Here is a 14,593-nt window from a genome sequence, read left to right on the forward strand (position 1 = left end):
TCTGGTAAACCTTCTCTGAACTGCTTCCAATGCATATACGTCCTTCCCTAAATAAGATGATCAATACTGTACACAATATTCCTGATGTGATCTCACTAGTGCTCTGTATAACTGAAGCATAACTTGCTTACTTTTGTATTCAATTCCCCTTGCAATAAATAATGACATTCCAATAGCTTTCCTAATTACTTGCTGTACCTGCATAGTAGCCTTTTGCAATTCATGCACTGAGAGACCCAGATCCCTCTGCATCCCAGAGCTCTGCAATCTCTCACCATTTAGATAATATGCTTGTCTTTTATTCTTCCTGCCAAAATGGACAATTTCACATTTTCCCACATTATACCCCATCTGTTCAATGTTATTCCCACTCACTTAATCTACGCATGTCCCTTTGTAGCCTCCTTATGTCCTCTTCACAACTTACTTTCCCATCTCTTTTTGTGTCATCAGCAAATTTGGCAACCATCCCCATTATATAAATCATAAACAGTTGAGGTCCCAACACTGATCCCTGTGGTACACCACTTGTTACATCTTACCAGCCTAAAAAAGATCCATTTATGCTTAATCTCTGCTTCCTGTTACCTTGAACTTATCCAAGTGCCCTGCCATAGCTTCTTTAGTAATAGCTTCTAACATTTTCTCTAACAGATGTTAAGCTAATTGACCTGTAGTTTCCCACTTTCTGTCTCCCTCCCTTTTTGAACAATGGAGTTACATTTGTTATCTTCCAATCTAATGGGACCTTCCCTGAATCTAGAGAGTTTCAGAAAATTAAAACCAATGCATCAACTATCTCACTCGCCACTTCTTTTAAGACCCTAGGATGAAATCCATCAGGAACCAGTCACTTGTCAACCCGCAGCTCCAACAATCTACTCAGTACCACTTCTCTGGTGATTTTAATTTTCCTGAGTTCCTCCCTCATTTCCATTTCCTGATTTATAGCTGCTTCTGGGATATTACTTGTATCGTCTATAGTGAAGACTGATTTAAAATACCTGTTCAATTCATCTACCATTTCCTTGTTTTCCATTATCAATTCACCAGATTCACTTTCTATAGGACCAATACTCCCTTTGTTAACTCATTTCTTTTTTAAATATTTATAGAAACTCTTATTATCTGTTTTTATATTTCTGGCTAGCTTTCTCTCATAGTCTAATTTTTCCTCCTTATTAAACTTTTGGTCATTCTTTGCTGTTCCTTATATTCTGTCCAATCTTCTGGCCTTCTATCTATCTTTGCACAATTATATACTTTTTCTTTAAGTATGATACTATCTTTAACCTTTCTAGTTAACCACAAAATGTGTGTCCGTCACTTGAACTTTTTCTTACTCATTGGGATGTATCTATTCTGTGAAATATCCCCTTAAATGTTCACCACTCCATCTCTATTGACCTATCTATTAACATAATTTGCCAATTCACTTTAGCCAGCTCTCCTTTCGTATTCTCATAATTGCCCTGATTTAAATTTAAAAACACAGTCTCATACCCATTCCTCTCTCCCTCAAACTGAATGTAATATTCAGTCATATTATGGTCGCTGCTACCTAGGGGTGCCTTCACTATGAGGTTATTCATTAACCCCATCTCATTGCCCAAATCAGGTCTAGTTTAGCCTGCTCTCTGGTTGGCCCTAGAACATGCTGTTCAAAAAATCAATCCTGGAAACATTCTATGAACACCTCATTTAAGCTACCTTTGCCCATCTGACTGAGGCCCTGGCTGCCTCTTAGGTGGACATAAAAGATCCCACGGTATGATTTTGAAGAAGAGCAGGGGAGATACCCCTGTTGTTCTAACCAATACTTATCCTTCAATCAACATCACAAAACAGATTATCTGCTCATGATCACATTGCTGTTTGTGGGAACATGCTGTGCTCAAATTTCCTGCTGTTTTTCCTGAATTAGAACAGTGAGAACACTTCAAAGATATTTCATACAAGAACACAAGAAACAGGAACAGGAGTGGACCACTTGGTCCATCTAACCTATTCTGCCAGTCAATACAATCATGGCTGATCTTGGGCTTCAACTCCATTTTCCCCCCAACTCCCCCATATCCTTCAATTTCCTGACAAAAATCTGACTGTCCCAGCCTTAAGTATAGTCAATGATAGAGCATCCATAACCCTCTGGGGTGGAGAAACCCAAAGATTCATAACCCTTTGAGTCAAGTAATTTCGCCTCATCTCAATCCAAAATGATAGGCCCCTTATCCTGAGATTGTGCCCCTGTGTTTTAGACTCCCCAACCAGCGGAAACAATCTCTCGGTGTCTACCCTATCAAACCCCTTCAGAATTTAGTAGGTTTCAATGAGATCACCTCTCATTCTTCTAAACTCCAGAAAATATAGGGTCCAATTTACTCAGCCTCTCATCATTGGACAATCCCTTCATCCCAGGGGCCAGTCTAGTGAACTTTCGCTGTACCACCTTCAAAGCAAATATATCCTTTCTTAAATAGGGAGACCAAAACTGCACATAGTATTCCAGATGTGGTCTCACCATTGTCTGTAAAGCACTTTGGAACATCCAGTACTATATAAACACAAGTCTTTCTTTCAGCATAAAAAGCAAGTTACAAGCCCGGTATTGTTAAAGTAACTTCTTTCTTCTTCTTGTTCACCCTTCGAGGCGGAGATGACCATGTTCATCATTTGGGGTGTTTGGTAAGGTTTGAGTGGTACGTAGGTGACTGCTAAGGCCGACCTGTGCCCGAGAAGTTCTGCTGCAAATAGGGCATGATACTGCAGATAATTGAGTGTTGGATGAGTTGCTGGCTCAGAGTTTCCTCTCCATGCGCATTCTCTCTGCCTCTGATGTGTGTTTGCTTTTGAAGGCAGACGCACCATTATAAAAAATAGGACATTCTTGAACATGAATGACCAAGTGAAGATGATCAAGAAGCTTGGACATCACATCACCAACCTGAAGTGCATTCTGTAGTATTACGGTCTTCAGGACTGAAGGGTTAATGTGGGACTGGGGAAAGAGTACTGCCCACATGATTTTTTTTTGCAAAAATATACTTTATTCATAAAATATCTTCAAGAGCATTCCAAATTATCTCAAAATCACCATCACAAAAGTACAATCAGGTTCATCTTTTACAACATGTATCACGAGGTGCATCAATGCAAACAATGAATATTACAATCATTTGCAGACATTCATTTTGAGCTGTACAGCCCAAGGGGCTCTACCCAGTTCCCAGTCCCTCGGTGCACTGTGGCAGAAAGGTCTTAGGCAGCAATCCTTCCCCATTGCGCCTTTACGGCGGCTGCCCCAAGCTTTAGTGTGTCCCTCAGCACATAGTCCTGGACTTTGGAATGTGCCAGTCTGCAACACTCGGTCAGGGACAACTCTTTGCACTGGAAGACCAATAAGTTTCGGGCAGACCAAAGAGCATCTTTCACCGAGTTGATGATCCTCCAGCTACAGTTGATGTTTGTCTCAGTGTGTGTCCCTGGGAACAGCCCATAGAGTCCTGTGTCACAGAACTGCTCGGGATGAATCTCGACAGAAACCACTGCATCTCTCTCCAGACCTTCTTTGCAAAGGGACAATCTACAAGGAGGTGAACAATGGTCTCGTCTTTGCTGAGTCCATCAGGAAGGATCCGGGCATAAGAGGAGTGACAATCCCAGGCAGGGGAGGCACTCAGGTCAAAGCCTCCCTGTACATGGACGACGTCGCTGTCTTCTGCTCGGATCCGCTGTCGGTGCACAGACTGATCCACATCTGCGACCAGTTCGAACTGGCCTCGGGAGCCAAGGTTAATTGTGGGAAGAGCAAGGCCATGTCCTTTGGGAAATGGGCTGACAGATCCTTTGTCCCCTTCACTGTCAGGGCTGATGGCCTGAAGGTGCTGGGGATATGGTTCAGAGGGACCAGGGCACGCATTAGAAACTGGAAGGAGCGAGTGTCTATGGTGCAAAGGAAACTGGGCATGTGGGAGAAACGCTCCCTCTCCATTGCGGGGAAGAACCTGGTCATCAGGTGTGAGGCACTCTCGCTGTTGCTGTACATGGCGTAGGTCTGGTCCATTCCACACTCCTGCGTGATGGCGATCACCCGAGCCATCTTTCGCTTTATCTGGAGGTCGAAAATGGATCGTGTCCGCAGGGACGCGATGTACAAACCTCTAGATAAATGGGGAAAAAACGTGCCCAACATCACCCTCATACTGATGGCCACCTTTGTGTCTGGCTGCATCAAGCGGTGCGTAGACCCTCAGTACGCAAACACCAAGTGTCACTACGTGCTGAGGTTCTACCTGTCACCGGTGTTGCGAAGGATGAGTCTGGCCACACTGACGCGGAATGCTCCAAGTAGTTGGACTGTGCCATACCACCTGTCCCTCGTGGAAAAATTTATGCAGAGAAACAGCTTTGACCACAAGTCCATCAGGCAGTGGTCGGCACGTAACATCTTAGAGGCCCTGCGGGAAAAGGAGAGGGTAGATCCTGTGGGATGGTTCCCTGAGCAGACTGTCAAGGTCATTTGGCAGAATGCCTCATCGCCAGAACTTTCCAACAAGCACCAAGACATAGCTTGGCTGGTGGTGAGAAAGGCCCTCCCCATCAGATCCTTCCTAGACGCCAGGAGTCTCACCCCCTCGGCACGCCGCCCGCATGATGATAAAGGGAGTCACATGAACAGTAGCTATTTGGTAGTAGTCTGAATGGAGTTAGCTCATGGATTGGATTGAAGAAGCCTACTGTCTTGTATAACTATACATAGTTTTGTTCCACAATAAATAGTTACTGTTCAGATGCCTCTGAACCTCTTCCTCAAATACCACAGCAACAAGCAACACATTCCTTCATGTATCTGTTGAACAAGGGAAAAATAGCTATTGTGCACAATTTTTCTGATGAAACTCTAATTGGCAATGCCTTATTTGGTAGACTCTGGCCTAATGTGGCATCCTTCGGTGTCATCCATACATGCAAACACAAGACTACATTTTTCTACAATTGTCAGCAGATCATGTAAGCCTAAATTTCTGAGGGGTTTTTGATAATATATTATTGTTTGGAATATTTTGTTGGCAGGTCTTCAAGATACATCCTGAAGGTCTTTCTGGAATATATCGCCTGTTGCTAGGGTGATCTTTCTCTTTGTCTCTGGCTAACTGTTGCTAGGCTCGGATAATTCTTTTTTGTATCAGCCGTGCTCCTTTTCCATGTAGTGCTGGATCCAGCAGAGCCAGGACCTCTTTGCCAGCAATGTCAAAGTCCAATCCTTGGTATATGGTAAAATTGTAAACAGCACGGCAGGCTATAACTATTTGTCACAAACAATTTGCAGCAAACTGCAGAGTGCTTCTTCAGCTGATCAGGTAGGTAAACCATGCATTTTAAATCTCAATCATACTCTAGATGACCAACCAATAGAGACATGTGCCTAGGTTTCACATTCACAAGCTGCTGTTTGGGTCTCTCCTCACAGACGTTATCCATGGAATCAGAGTGTAGGTTTTGTCACCTCAAAGCCATCTCCTCACCTGATTGTTTTCTCTGCACAAGTCAGGGAGGATCAATTTCAAAAGACAAGATCACAGAATTGGTACAGCACAGAAGGAGGGCCGTCAGCTTGTCGTATCATGCCGGTTCTCCACAGGAGCAATGTACCTAGCACCACTCCCCCACCTTCTCCCTGCACATTCTTCCTATTCAGATAATAATCCAATTCCCTTTTGAAAGCCTCGATTGAACCTGCCTCACCTACACCCTCAGGCAATGCATTCCGGATCCCAACCACTTGCTGCATGAAAATGTTATTCCTCATGCCGCTATTGCTTCTTTTGGCGATTACCGTAAATCTTTGCCCTCTTGTTCTTGATCCTTCCAACAATGGGAACAATATCCCCCTGTCTACGCCATCTACACCCCTGATGATTTTGAAAACATCTATCAAATCTCCTCTCAACCTTCTCTTCTCCAAGGAAAGGCACACCCAAGGTGGAAAAAATGTTTTAATTCTTTCATATCTGTGCACGAGGGAAATTTGCACTCATACAGGCCTAAACAAAATTCTGTAGAGCAGCTTTAAATCAATGAGGCAGATCACATCTTGATCTAATGCATCCACAGTCTTTGTTTTAACTCTTTTAACTCTATATTATCGTACAGTTGCTCCAAAATGTGAATTAAAGTATGAAAGGTGAGGAATGTACGACAGAGGAAAATGTTAGTTGAGCTCCGATCTCTTATAGGTACCTGTCTGACTGCATCACTGAGATTCCAGAAGAAAATCAATTAAATACTGAGAGCTGTGGACTACTGCTTTTTCTGTTAATCATTGACATATTGTTGCCTGAAGACTTGCTGCCCATATCCATCTGCTTCCTCTTAGCACCTCGATGCCTAGTTGGAAAGTCTGCTGTCATATACTTGGCTCCTGCTGATTTATGACATGTTAAAATCCATATACAGCTAGAAAGCACATTAATTGCCTCTTCATGAAAGGACTTGAAGAAAGTTGGGCCTAAAAGGTGACACAAACTGGGAACGAGCCCTGCTCCAGAACGTGTAGGCCCCAAGCCCACAATTGGGTCCTTTACCTGAGCTTCCAATTTCAGGCCATTGCATGACCAGCAACAGGACTCAGGTAGGGCCTGGGGGAAGGATGAAAGCAATTGGGAGAGGCAAGTGGTGGCTAGAAATGGCAGGGGTGATGCAATCAGGAGGGGGAGAGCAGGAGCCAGCTCAGGTCTTCGGCACCACGGTGGATGCAAAACTGGTTTTACTCAACGCAGGTTGAACTCAATTTTAGAAACGGGCTCAAAAACAGGCATTAGATACTCTGTTATCATAAATGCACAGTTCCCGAACCCTGTTTCAGACATTGGTCTGGTACCTCTTTTGCAACCTTTATCAATGTGAATGACAACGCATGTCTGTCATGTGCTGTGTATGTTTTCTCTGGCCGTCATATTGGTTGCTTAGGTGCCCATTTTTCACCTAAAAATAGACACAGTGCCATTGAATTTCCAAGAACTGGCCTTTTGGGTTGGAGCTTTCCTCTTCTGCTCTCGTTAGCATGTGAACTTTCATCCATTAGAGTTAATAGACAGAAAAACATAGGATGGTGAGTGCAGAAGTGGAAAAATCTGACCTTGACCGCAACCATTTGTCCTTTCTCTTTGTTTTGCTGGGTCCTATAAAAGATGCTTCTTCAAACTGATCGTGTGAGATCTGTTGAAATATCCAATCCAAAATATTAACTGCTCTGTTCCAGAAAGCCAGATAATGAAGAATAGAACTGGAGCAAATCTTTAGACACTTTTATAAGCAGTTATTTACAGAGATACCTATTAGAGGCAAGCTAATCTGTTTCTATCTTTAGGGGCACAAGTGAATACCCAGTTAATGTTCACTATCTTCAAACTATTAAATACAACTAATATACAATTCACAGATTCCCTTCTCTCATTAAATAGAGTTTATAGATAAAACCAAAATTTCAGAATAAATTAAATAAAAGACATCCATACTCTGTACAAAGCATTGCATTGTGAGACTCCCCTCTTCTAGAACCCCAACAATTTCTTCACATGTATTTCTTTTTGTAAAACAATCTGACTGTTGATAACTTGCCATTTGCCCATTTAATTTCAGAGAAGTCCTTTCTTTCCAATATTTGTTTCAAGCCAGCAAGCACCAGCCCATAATCACTTGAGTCATACCTTTTGTACAATTATCTGCATAACATTATCTTCAGTACACTCATTGTACAGAATCTTACTCAAAATATTTGACAAATAGAATCCCATGTCCACTGCCTCCACAAGATCCAGTGTTTCAGCAGCCATTGCATTTTTAACAACTTTTTTCTTAGCTTCCCAAGCTGAAGGACATTTCCCTTTCTCACTCATCAGAAATAGTATGAAACCAACTGCACTACAGTACTTAATTTCCTCCGAGACTTCAGACCTCATGAAAGCCCATCCCCCTGCACATGTAAAGCACTCAAATATGCAAAACAAATTGACACTAGGTATCTTCTTGAGAAGGACAACTATCGCATAGTACATAAGACAATTTGGGATTTTGTCCATAAGCTAATTGATGGGAACCATACCTTCCAATCATCTGGAGTGAATTTTTTGCATGAATTGCCCATGCTAGGGCCAGTTGTCAACTTGCAGTCAGGTTGATCAACTATAATTTTATGCAGCATTTCATTGCTCACTGCACAGAATCCATTGCTGAAAGGACTTTTAGTTGAAGCCTTCGTGACAGTGAAGTTCAGATTTGCATACACTTCTGTGAATTTGTCATTGGCAAATTCTCCTTCATTATCAATCAGAAACTTCACTTGTGTCCCAAGTCCGGTATCTATTGACTTCTCCATGGTTTTGTCTATAATAACCCTTTGTCTTTACTATGCATTGTTGACTAAATCTAGTTGCCAAGTCTATAAAATGTAGAATGAAAATATTCCTCTTTGTCCCATACCTTTAGATTCATGGCAACCACCTTGTTAATGTTTTGTGCCAATGAAAGGTTTATAATTAGATGTGGTGTCATCCTTCAATACTTTTACAGATTTCATACTTCTAACTAATCTCTTCTTTTAGCTTTGTATATTCTTCATCAACTATAGCTGCATCTTTTCAGGAGATTTTAATCTTTGACAAGTCGGGTGAACAAATCAACTTTGTAATTTTAAGACTTTTGTTTCTCTGTTATTCTTATCATCTGATGCCATTAATATTTGTCTAACACTCAGATTTTGTTAAGGGGATAAAATAATGTCCTGACTGGGTAAGATGCAAATCCACTGACATTTCAACAAATATTTGCGTACAATGCTCCATGTCAAATTTCATTTGTGCTTTTTTTCATAGAAGGCTTACTCAACCGCATAGGTATTTCACTCGAGACTCAATCAGTACTTATAAAATGACTTACTCCAGCTATTTTATGTGAAATTACAACTCTCTTTAGTAACCTAATGGTGTTGCCATTGCCAAATCTAAAGCAAGTAACACTTTATATTCCTTAATCTTGCACTGATCCTCATTACTTAGTGAATCAAGATAACATTTTAACCCAGCTGCCCCATATGCTGTTGAAGTAAAAGTACTACCAAGTGCTGCATAGTTAAAGGAGTCCATAACTAACACATTCATTACAGGACTAAAACTCCTCACAACCAATGATATTTGGTTAAATTCATCATTATCTTCATCCTTGTCCTCAAAGTTCTTTTCATTGTGTGTCATTTCAAGGGTTCTGCCTCTTCACTTTGAGCTGTTCACTGCAAAATGATATTTTGAGCCAAATCTGAAGCACTTATTAACTGAAACTTGGACCTTCCTGGGATGCATTTGCTCATTATTTTTGTCTTTTTTGTCTTCTGCTATAATAGCCACATCTGTTAAAGGTGCTTTCAACTTTATTCTATCCATCTTTAAATCGCCTTTGTATTGACGCCTGCGTCCAGTATCTGGACTATTTTGAAACGTGGCAATCAACTTCCTCGAAGTTGCAATCAGCATCATAATACCACTCCATACCCAATTATCTGTGTGGATTTTCTTCCGTACCTGTCTTGCCTAGCTGACTTAGGCCAGGCAAGATCTAGGCGACGCAGCTTTCTCCGAAGCCCAACTTTGCAGTCCAGCTCCATCAGATTGAAGAAGGACACACCCTCTTTTTTACGGCTCTAGCTGCCATAAACCAGGTAATTTTAAAGGCCCTGTTGAAATTGACATGCCAGGGAGAATATAAGTCTCAAAGATAAGTGGATAGGATTTGGGAGATGAGTTGATTGAAAGCTGGGGACATGGGGGGTGGGGAAGACGGGAAGGTATTGGACTCTGGAGTGGTGGGGAGGAGTGGGGGGGTGGAGGGGTCGGACTCAGAGAGGTGGTGGGGTTGGACAGAGGACAGGAGGAATGGGTGGTCAGGCCTCGGGTGGGTGGGAGCTAAGGGATCAGGTCAGGAGGAGGGTTTGGGCCTGCTGGGGAGGGGGGAGGTTCCGGTCAGTTCAGGGGCAGCCCCGTGGGGAGTTGGGGAGGTGTTTGGGGAATACCCTGGGGGGGCTGGTTAGTGGGAGATGAGGGGAGTCCCATGGTGGGGGGTGGGGGTCAGTCCCCTGGGACGTCAGGTTTGTGGGGGAGCAGTTCCATTGTTGGGATGGTCTGCCTGGGTCTTAGTTAGAAGTTAGAAGAGGTTTTAATTCTATTTGTGTAACACAGCCGAAACCATCCAAAGTTTATGATTTAAATCGCATTTTCAGATTTGTTCCCAGCACAGGGCAATTCCCAGAGGAAGCTTGCACTTCTGGGAAATTGCCATACAAACCTTTGCCTGGGAACTTCCTAAGGGGATTCCCCAGTGCATCTTTGGAGTCCCCTCCCAAATCCAACGCTGGGGAGCTTGGAAGTTATAGTTCATTAAGTCTTCAATCCTTTGTGCCACCACGGGTTGTCTCATTTGTTCCAAGAAAACTATTGAAAATGCTATTTTAAGCATACATTTGACCCAACAGGGTCTCTTCTCTGAGAATCAAATACCATTTAGGGCTAGTAGCCTGTCCATATGGAACACCTTAGCACAACCCAGCAATTTAAAGTTGAGCACTCAGCCAGGGAAACCTGAATTAAATTTTCTCAATCATTTATAGGATCTGTTAAAGTCCACGACATACTGCTCCATGGGATGACCATCTGTTCCTGAAATTTATCAAAGTCTGACCACGCCACATCGGTATTGAACAGATCTCCTTTCTTGTAGATTTCATCCAAAAGTTCTAATAGAAGACAGAAACCTTCATCACAAGCCAATTGATGGGTATTCAGATCACAGAATGCTTTATTTCTGATTTTACTTCTTGCAGGAACTGACAATGCCAAGCCATATCTTGTTTCCTCCTTGGTAAAGATACACTCTTTGCCCTCATATCCACTTCATTCTTCAACTGTTCATGTGGTTCAGACTTCGAGAAGATCAGAGGGTACTCATTCAATCATACCCTGGAAATTTACACTTGATTCCTGCCATTTTCCATAATGGCCAATGGGATTTAAGTTTTCTGTCTGAAAAATTTTATCTTAAGTTCTGACCTTCATCTTTAGACCATCAATCTCTGTTACCATGCTCTATTCCGGAAAGGCAAGTGGTGAAGGATAGAACTTGAGTCTTTCTTTACACACTTTTATAAGCGTTTATTTTCAGGGATACACATTACAAGCACTTCTAACTCAACAATCACAGTTTCAGTCTGTTCCAATTTATAGGGGCACAAGTGAATCATTGGTTAATGCCCACCACCAGCATACTATTAGAACCATAGAACCATAGAAAAGGTACAGCACAGAAGGAGGCTATTCGGCCCATATTGTCCGTGCCAGCCCGAGGACACCCAGGTGCCCTTTCTAATCCCACCTTCTTGCACCTGGCCCATAGCCCTGCAGCTTTTAGCAGATCCAGGTACTTTTTAAAAGAGTTTAGAGTTTCTGCCTCTTCCACCAACTTGGGCAGAGAATTCCAGACACCCACTGCCCTCTGCGTAAAAAAGTTCTTCCTCATGTCCCCCCTATACCTTCTGCCACTTACCTTGAATCTATGTCCCCTGGTTCTAGAATTCTCCACCAAGGGAAACAATTTTATCCTGTCCATGCGATCTATTCCCCTCATAATTTTGTACACACAAAATACTATTATTATATAATTAACATTAACCTATCCTTTCACTTTATGCAATTCATAGTTAATGATCACTAGAACCTGATGTAAATTTGTAACTAAGTAAAAACCATAATCAATAAAATATTTGTCTGGCCAAAATTTTTCTGCCCCATTGATGTTGGGTGGCATGGCGGGCGGGGGGGGGACAATATGGCAAGGAGGCCAAAAATCAGTTTCAAACTATCATGAAACCATTTTACCATTGTCAAGGACGGGCTGCGTTTTCCTGACACACATCAGGAACCTAATTTCAATACTTTAGCATCTCATTATAAGCCATACTTGGCAGAATCACCCCCACATCAAATTTATCATCCACATCAGCGTGACTTCAGAACGGCGTGCTTCATGACAAGATGTGCATCTGGTGAGCTAAACTTCAATGGGAACTCGGAGGTGAGTGCACACAAACTTGCGCAGCGCTCATGAGGATTGCCCATAGGACATCAAGGAAGAGGCGCCGTGCATTTGTGGGGGCACAGGCAAGTCGCTTTTTCCCAGCTGGCTTCCAGTGCGGTGCCAGGGCAAGAACTCCAGGGTGGGTCAAGCCTTGGTGGGGGGAGGGGTGTGCAAGGCAACACCGACTGAAGAAAGAACTCATGCATATGCTGGGTGATTGGGTCAGGGGGGGTGGCCAGTGGTGAGGGGAGCAGCCAGGCACTTGCAAAAGCTTGTCAAAAGTGAGTATTCTTCCACAGCTGAGACCATTCACCAGCTCCATTGACATGCTTGGAGTGGGGCCTCTGAAGCTTTTCTGCCCCCTCAAATAACACAAAAGCATGGAAGTGCCACCAAATGCTCCAGACTTTCTCACCCCTCAGCACAGACTCCAAATTAATGTGTGTTTTAGGGGGCAGCAGAACAACTAGTCGACTGGGCAAGTTGTAGAATCCCCTTGTGAAAGGGGGCCATGGCGCAGTTACTGCTGGAGGCGCTCACAGCCCCTTGCAATGTCTTTATTAAGGTTTGAACCAGTATCCTTCATGGTTCAAGCTAACAGCACAGCTTTGCAGTGTGGGTTAGGAGAATGCCTCCGCCTGAGCTGAGAGCACAGCATGCAGTCCAGGGGATGAAGCTGTCGCTAATCGGTCAAGTGGAGTGGGGTGGAGGTGGGTGGGGTTTTGGACAGCCAAAGACGTCCAAGTGGTGGCCAGCACTCTCTTGCATGCTTTAAAGGGACCTTCAGACTTTACCAAGAGATGTTCTTAGGACACATATGTTAAACCTACGTGTCTCTCTCTCTTTGGTCTGGCAGGAGGAGAACATCAGGATCATGGAGCCTGGTGATTTAGTGGTATGCCTCATGGCTTACAGGGAGCAGAGAAGAAGAAAAACAGAGCAGCAGAGGCACTAGACTTGGCAAAAGGAGGAGCACCTCCCTCAAGATGAAGGGTCCACATGGCCTGCAGCGCACACAGCTGAAAATCCACAGCGAGCCATCGGTCATATGCTCCTCTCTAGACCCATCATTCATAGACAGCACTAATCAGACAGCACTAATCAGACAGCACTAATCAGACAGCACTTATCAGACAGCACTAATCAGAAAGCACTAATCAGACAGCACTTATCAGTTAGCACTTATCAGACAGCACTAATCAGACAGCACTAATCAGACAGCACTAATCAGACAGCACAAATCAGACAGCACTTATCAAACAGCACTAATCAGACAGCACTAATCAGACAGCACTTATCAGACAGCACTTATCAGACAGCACTTATCAAACAGCACTAATCAGACAGCACTAATCAGACAGCACTTATCAAACATCAATCATCAGACAGCACTTATCAGTTAGCAGTTATCAGACAGCACTAATCAGACAGCACTAATCAGACAGCACTTATCAGACAGCACTTATCAAACAGCACTAATCAGACAGCACTAATCAGAAAGCACTTATCAGACAGCACTTATCAGACAGCACTAATCAGACAGCACTAATCAGACAGCACTTATCAGACAGCACTAATCAGACAGCACTTATCAAACGGCACTAATCAGACAGCACTAATCAGACAGCACTTATCAAACAGCGCTAATCAGACAGCACTAATCAGACAGCACTTATCAGACAGCACTAATCAGACAGCACTTATCAGACAGCACTAATCAGACAGCACTTATCAAACAGCACTAATCAGACAGCACTAATCAGACAGCACTTATCAGACAGCACTAATCAGACAGCACTCATCAGACAGCACTAATCAGACAGCACTTATCAAACAGCACTCATCAGACAGCACTCATCAGACAGCACTAATCAGACAGCACTTATCAAACAGCACTAATCAGACAGCACTTATCAAACAGCACTCATCAGACAGCACTAATCAGACAGCACTCATCAGATAGCACTTATCAGACAGCACTAATCAGACAGCACTAATCAGACAGCACTTATCAGACAGCACTAATCAGACAGCACTTATCAAACGGCACTAATCAGACAGCACTAATCAGACAGCACTTATCAAACAGCGCTAATCAGACAGCACTAATCAGACAGCACTTATCAGACAGCACTTATCAGACAGCCCTAATCAGACAGCACTTATCAAACAGCACTAATCAGACAGCACTAATCAGACAGCACTTATCAGACAGCACTAATCAGACAGCACTTATCAAACAGCACTAATCAGACAGCACTAATCAGACAGCACTTATCAGACAGCACTAATCAGACAGCACTTATCAAACAGCACTAATCAGACAGCACTTATCAAACAGCACTCATCAGACAGCACTAATCAGACAGCACTCATCAGATAGCACTTATCAGACAGCACTAATCAGACAGCACTTATCAAACAGCACTTATCAGACAGCACTAATCAGACAGTACTAATCAGTTAGCACTTA

This window comes from Carcharodon carcharias, chromosome 5 (genome assembly GCF_017639515.1).
Source record: "Carcharodon carcharias isolate sCarCar2 chromosome 5, sCarCar2.pri, whole genome shotgun sequence".
NCBI classification, from domain to species: Eukaryota; Metazoa; Chordata; class Chondrichthyes; order Lamniformes; family Lamnidae; genus Carcharodon; species Carcharodon carcharias.